The sequence below is a fragment of the Dipodomys merriami genome, unplaced genomic scaffold (assembly GCF_024711535.1).
Source record: "Dipodomys merriami isolate MVZ:Mamm:240054 unplaced genomic scaffold, mDipMer1.0.p SCAF_318, whole genome shotgun sequence".
NCBI classification, from domain to species: Eukaryota; Metazoa; Chordata; class Mammalia; order Rodentia; family Heteromyidae; genus Dipodomys; species Dipodomys merriami.
In genome coordinates, this window is record NW_027204693.1 from 615316 (window position 1) to 623427 (window position 8112).

The following is an 8112-nucleotide window of genomic DNA, read 5'->3' on the forward strand; positions in this document are numbered from 1 at the left end:
GGCCTGGAGCACCAGCAGATGGTTGCAGATCTGGGAAATGTGATCACCCTGTGAGTGCTGTTGACAGCTGGAGGGGGGGGACCAGCAGTGTGTCCATGTGTTGGAGGGGCGTGTTCTTCCCAGACATTCACCTTCTATCTGACCCCTAGTGCCCTCACCTCCCTAGTGGGCTCTTCTGGGACCCTCCTCAGGGGAAAGGGTGAACAAGCACAAAAGAAAAGGGCTCACACAGAAGGGGGGGCTATCTTCTGCATCCAACACACCCCCACCCCAGAAAAAAGGAAAACTCCCAAGAAGGCAGGGGTGGAGGTGCTGCTCCCCACCTCTGACTAAAGCCACCAGGTACCCCCAGGGAGAGAAAGGGTGCAGATGCATGGCTCTGTGGCTCCCACTGCTCTAGGCCAGGGGCTCAGTGGTGCCCCCTCTTCACCCATCCCTGCATCTGCCTTTATCCTGGGACACTGACCACTGGGATGGGGGTGGAATCCCTGGATCAACATCCACTCCCCCACCCCCCACTCCTGTGGTGCATTTGTGACAGAGTCAGGGCTTGCCTGCCTGGTGCTGGGGAGATGCGTTTGGGACACAAGAGGGGAGGCAGGAGTCATGGGTCTGGGTCCGTGAGGGGTGTGGGGTAGGAGGAGGTCGTGAGGTGCAGACCTGTGGGGCTGCCACTGGGGACCAGGACCGCGTCAGGGCCGGAAAGAGGCCAGGGGTGCACCATCGCTGGATGACTCCAATAGGCGCCACGGGTCCAAACAGGCAGCAACCTGTTTCAAACGAGGTGCCAAGGGGAGGGCAGGAGAAGGGTCCAGGGCATGGACGGGCAGGTGGCAAGCCTGAGCTCGCCCCCTTCACAGCTGAGCTCCTGGTGCAGGGGCCTTGGATTCAGGGCCTACCGGGCCTCTGAGCCTCCCTGGGGCTGTGAGAGGGATGTGCCTGCTGTGCTGGCTTTGTGTCCTCTGTGCTCCTGGCCCAGACCTGTGTTCCTACATCAGCGGAGGCCAGTCATGGATGGTGCCACCCATGGTGAATGTGCCTGCTCTTCTCTGCTCTCTCTCTGCCCCCACTTCTCACCCAGGCTTCCCAGCCCCTGCTGCACAAGTATGCCAGCTCCCATGTGCTCCTGGCTGCAGCAACTATGTGCCCTTTCACCCACGCCCTGTCCTCCCCTCAGTCACACTCCTTCCCCACCTCAGCCAGGCCTCTGCTCCTGGCTTTGTGCTGCCCTGACTCTGCCCTAAGGCTACCAGGCCATGGCAGAAGCAGCCTCACCTCACCTCAGGGCTTCCCCCCAACCCCAGCAGTTGCCTTGGGGAATTGAGGATCCCCTCAGCCCAACCAGTGGGGGAGACTCTTCTCCATCCACTCCACACACCAAGCAGGTGCAAGGTAATGCTCCGAGTTTGTGTGTGTGTGTGTGTGTGTGTGTGTGTGTGTGTGTGTGTGTGTGTGTGTGTGTGTGTGTGTGTGTGTGTGTGATTGTCCTCTCAAGGACTCAGAACATTGAATCTTTTGGGATGACAGCACACAGCACACTGAAAAAAAAGCACTAAGAACCTTATGTAATGGATTCAGCACAATGTGCCTTTTGAAGCACTCAGCACATAGCAACATTTGGGATCCTCATGGTAATTTAATTACTAATAAGATTAGACATGTCATTTTGACATCACTAAGCTTAAATATCATAATATTATGGCATTATATGTCATAGTGACATTATAGACATATTGTGAATTCCTATTCTGTGACTTCATTCTATTACAAGCTAGCAATATTGGTGGATATCAGAAATCCATTGTGACCTCAAAGCCATTGTGACATGAAAATGCCTTTGTGACATCACAGTGCCATTGCAATATCATTAACCTGTTCTGACATCACAAACCTGTCCTGTCCATTGTGACCTCTCACCAATGTGACATCACAAAGCCATTGTGATATCACATTGCTATTGTGATATTACAATCACCTTGATACCTCCCAAACCCATTATGACATCTTTAGCACCATTGAAAAAACACATGGCCTTTGTGATATTACAGTCTCTTTGTGTATCCATATCCTCATTGTGAAATATCAATTGAGATCAGATATGTCATTGTAATATCACAAAGCATTTACAATATAATCATCGGTGTAACATCACATTGTGATTTTGACAATATCAGGTCATTGTGACATCACAAATCTGTAATGACATCATACCACTATGACACCACATTGTCATTGTGACAACACATATACATTATGAAGGCCTATTATGTGATTTTGTTGTATTTCAATTGTGGGTTCCTATCAAAAACACATTTTGACTTCATAACCATTGTGATATGACAATCCCTTTGTGATATAACATTGCCATTGTGATATCTCTAAAAAACTGTGACAACTCAAATATGTCCTGTCCTCATAAGTTTTATGACATGTTGCCACTGTGTTAGGCTCATTGAAAGGTCAATCTATTTTTGACCTCATATTATTTCAGGTATGACATTAAATATTAGAAATTTACTGTGATATTATGAATATTGTGACATCACACTGCTAGATATAATGACCATTGTGTCACATTGTCACATCACAAATCTGTTCTGACTTCATCACATGTGAGCCAACAAATGACTTTGGAATCCTCACAATCCCATTCTAAACTCATAAACTCATTATAAGTTAATGACAATCGAGGTCTGGAATGCCATTGTCACATCACCAAACTACTGCGACATCACAAAACTATTTTGAACTCATCACTATTATGGCATCACCAGCTAATTGTGACATAACAACACTTTTATGACATTATAATTTGACATCATATTGCAATTGTGATATTATTGAACCATCATGCTTTCACAAACCTATTATGATTTCATCACATCTTAGATAATTATGTCCTTTGAGACATCAAGCACCTTCCGTGAACTTGCATCATTGTGAACTTGTATCAATTGAAAATTGAAATAAGATGTGATATTGCAAACTAGTTTTGACATCACTAACCCATTTTTATATCTTTAACACTTTGACAACCAGAACCTGTTAGGAACCCTAGCACTTTTGACAAAAAAACATGGCCTTTATTTCATCACAGTTCATTTGTATATGTCATTGGGACTTCATCCTCATATCCTCACTATAAACTAATGGCAATTAAGATGTGACATGCCATTGTGACATCATAAACCCTTTGTGACATCATCACCAGTGTGATATAAGACTGTCATTATGACACCATCAGCTCATTGTGACATCACCAAGCTACAGTGACATCATAGCATTATGACATCCCATTGCCATTTTGCTGTCATAGACATATTGTGAATGTATATCTTGTGATTTCATTCTATTTCAAATGTGGCATATCAGTTGATATCAGAAACATATTGTGACCTCATAACCATTGTAAGATAATAAACCCTGTGGGACATCATAACCAGTGTGACATTACATTGTTGTTATGACATCTTTAGATTATGGTGACATCACAAAATGGCAATGAAATTATAACATTTGCCATTAAGTCATTGTGACATCACTGTCAAATTATTAATGCCAAATCTGTGATTTCATTGTATTTGAAATGTGGCATGTGGGTTAATATCAGAAACTCATGGTGATGTCATAACCATTGTCACATCAAAATCCCTTTTTGACATCAATTTGGCAATGTGACATCACACTGGCAATGTGATGTTATAAGGCATCGTGATATCACAACATGCCACATTAGAAATACAATCAAATAACATAATAGGCGAACACAATGTGTCTATGACATCAGAATGACAATGTGATGTTACAATGCTATGATGTCATTGTAGTTTTACATATGAAAATGAGCTGATGTTGTCATAATGGCAACATGATTTCACAATTATGATTATGTCAGAAAGGATTTGTTATGTTTCACTGGTATATCTGATGTCAGTTTTCATTAGTTTCCCCATGAGGATATGGATACAAAATGGTTCTGTGATGTCACAGAGGCCATGTGTGTTTTCAAAGGTGATAAGAGGTCATAATAGTTTTGGGATGACACAATGTGATTCATAATGTAACAATGGAAATGAGATATCACATTGGGTTTTTGATGTCACAGTGGTGATGAGGTCGCAATGATTTTGTGATGTCACAGTTTGTTTATAATATCAGAATGAAATATCATATTTCAATGACTTATAATTCAATATGAGGATACCAGGTGATAGAAGAAGCTCCATAGTATGAGGTCATACTATGTGAAAACCCAATGGAACAGTGATTTCACAATAACAATGTGATATCTCACCATCATGTTATAAGAATGTTTTTCTGTCACAATTGGTGATGCAATACTGATGATGGCACAATGGCATGTGGGATCTCAATTGTCATTATCACACCATGAATATATGAGTTTGGGAAGAGATTCTGATGTCAGCAAAGCATATGTAGTCAAAAAGGTGAAGAACTAACAGGTCTGAGATGTCACAAAGTGACACAATGGTTATGATGTCCAGCGGTGTGATATCATGATGTTACACTGGATTTTAGATATGTCATGTCATATCTGAAATATGAGTTCGAACACAAATTTTCAACTCACAAAGGACCTAAGATATCACAATGGCATGTCACAAAATTATGAGAACAGGAGAGGTATTTGATGTCACAGTGGGTTAGTGATATAACAAAGGGAATGTGCTGTGACAAAGAGATTTAGATGTCACAAAGGATATGAGTTCACAATGGTTTCCTGATAATGCAGATGGCACATTTGAGATAGAATGAAATCAAAGAATAGGTATTCAAAATGGGTCTATGACATGAAAATGACAATGTGATGTCAAGGCAGCAATGATGACAGTATATGTACTCATTACCTTGCTCATGTAACTGTAATCTGGTGTACACTCTATTTATAATAAAAAAAACTCACAGAAGAAAAAAAAGAAAAATATGGTATGGTGTCATTGGGGTTTGATGATGTCACAATGAATGGTGGTGTCATGGTGACAATGTGATTTCAAAGTCATAATTATTGCACAAAGTATTAGTGATGATAAAATGCTATGTGTGATAACAATTTATATTAGTTCACTATGAAGATATGAGTACACAAAGGGTCTGTGATGTCACAGAGGTCATGTGTTTTTTTCATGTTTTTTTTAATAGTGAAAATACTGTACAGAGGGGTTACAATTACATGGGCAAGATAATGAGTACATTTCTTATCAAGCGTTGTAGCCTCCTCCTTTGTTTCCCCTTCCCATCCCTTCCCATCCTCCCCCTACCCTCCACACCCAATCCTCCCCGCTCCCCCTCCCCCACTCCGCACAAGTTGTAAAGTTTGTTTTCGACATAACGACTTATACATCTCAAGAGTTCAAAATAGCTCTGTGATGTCACAATGTGATTGTGAATGCACAACAGCAATGTGATATCACAATGGCTTTGTGATGTCACAGTGGTGATCAGGTCACAATGAGTTTGTGATGTCACTATGAGTTTGTAATATCACAATGACATATCCTATTTCAATTTCTACTTGTTAACAATGAGAATACAATTTCAAAGAAAGAATCTGAAGCTCCAAAGACCATGAGTTTTTAGTCATAACGTGCTATATTCTGCCATTAGTATTATTTTAGGCCTTTAGTAAGCTTATAATCTGTTTTCAAACTCATAGTAATTCAGGTATGACATATGATATCAGAAATTGACTCTGACATGAACATTGGGACATCACATTGATAGACATCAAGACCATGGTGTCACATTGTGAACTCACAAATTTGTTCGGGTTTCATCACATTTGTGCCAACACATGACTTTGGAGACAACACAGTCCCTTTTTGAACTCATATCTTCATTGCGAATTAATGACATTTAAGATCTGGCATGCCATTGTGACATTTCCAACCAATTGTGACAGCACAAACCTATTAGAGGAGAAACACATTGTGATCTAATAGCCATTGTGGTAGCACAATCCCTTCATGACCCCACATTTCCATAGTGATATCACTAACCCAATGTGAAATTCCAATCCTCTCATACACAATCCAGGTATGAAATGTGATACCTGGATCCAATGTGACATCTTGATCCTGGGGACATCACACTGATAGATGTTATGAGCATTTTGTCACATTCTGACATCACACACCTGTTAGGCTTCATCACTTTTTTGACAACGCATGCCTTTAGAGACAACACTGTCCCTTTGTGAGCTCATATACTCATTGTGGGTTAATGACAATTGAGATCAAACGTGTCATTTTGATGTCACAACCCATTGTGACATCACACACTTCTTGTAAATTCATCACCAGTGTTGCATCACCAATTGTGATATCATAATATTATTCAGTCATCATATTGCAACATCACATTGTCATTGTGATGTCTCTGTTCCACTGTGTTTTCAAAAACCTACTGTCTTCATAGCATTTTAGAAAATTCATAGCCTTTAATACTTCAGTCTTCTTCTGTGAACTCATATCCTCATTGTGAAATAGTAACAACTGAAATTGGACATGTGACTATGAGATGTGATTTCACAAAATTATTTGATTTAATCACCAATGTGATATCACAAACCCATTGTGAGCTTTCATTGCCATTTGACATCACTATCACATTGTGACATCCCAAAACTCTTAGGACCTCTTAGCACTTTTGAAAAAGCACATGGCCTTTGTGGCATCACAGTCCCTTTGTGTAACTATACCGTCATTATGAACTGACTATTGATATCAAACATGCCATTGTAACATCACGAACCCTTTGTGACAACACCAGTGTCACATAATATTGTCATTATGGCAGCATCAACTACTTGACATCACAAATCTACAATGACAAGATAGCATTATGAGATCACACTGCCATTATGATGTTATAAGATTATAAATGCCTGTTTTTAGTCTTTTTTTTTGGTCGTGGGGCTTGAACTCTGGGCTTGGGTGCTGTCCCTGTTCTTCAGCTCAAGGTGAGCAGTCTATTACTTGAGCCACAGAGCCACTTCTGGTTTTCTAGTGATTTTCATTGGAGATAAGAATCTCATAGACTTTCCTGCCTGAGCTGGCTTTGAACTGAGATCCTCATATCTCAGCCTCCTGTGTAGCTAGGTTTACAGGCACGAACCCCTGGTACCCAGATTTTCATTCTATTTCAAATTTGACATGTGTGTTGATATCAGAAACAAAATGTTACCTCATAACTATTGTAACATCATAAGTCAGCAGCAGTGACATCAAATTGTAATTACGACACCATCAGCTCATTGTGACATCACCAAACAACAATGGTATCATAGCATTATAAATCACAGTGACATGGTTATGAGTTAACAATGTGAAGGCCTATTCTGTGAATTCAGTTTCAGAAACCCATTTTAATGATATAACCATTGTGATATCACAATCCTTTGTGACGTCATATTGCCATTATTATATTATTAACCTGCTGTGCCATCACAACCAGTCCTGTCCTAGTACATTTTGTGACATGCTGCAATTGTCATATAGTAGGGCCTTTGTGAGCTCATTATCTGTTTTCAATCTCATATTTCTGGTATGACATGTGATATCAGAAATCCCATATGACATCATACTGCCAGATTTCATGACCATTGTGTCACATTGTGACATCACAAAGCTTTTAGAACGGCATCACATTTGTGACAACACATGCCTTTGGAGACATAACATTCCCTTTTTGAACTCATATATTCATTATCAGTTAATGACATTTGAGATATCCCATGCCACTCTGACATCGTGAGCCTATTGTGATATCACAAACTTATTGTGACCTCATCAGGAGAATGGTATCAACAACTAATTGTGGTATCAAAGCATTATTTTGACATGATATTGTGGTATTGGCATTGTTATTTCACTGTCCCATTGTTAGAGCCACATCACATCTTAAAAAATTCACGGCCTTTGAGACTTCAAGCTCTTTCTGTGAATTCTCGTACTTATTACCTCTAAAACAAGAAGAAAAACCATTGAGTCACATTTAATATAATAATCCAATTTACACTAGAAAGGAGAATGTGATTACCTTATCCTGGACTGGATAACCAGGTCAAAGATTAGCGTTGACAACCAAATCTCA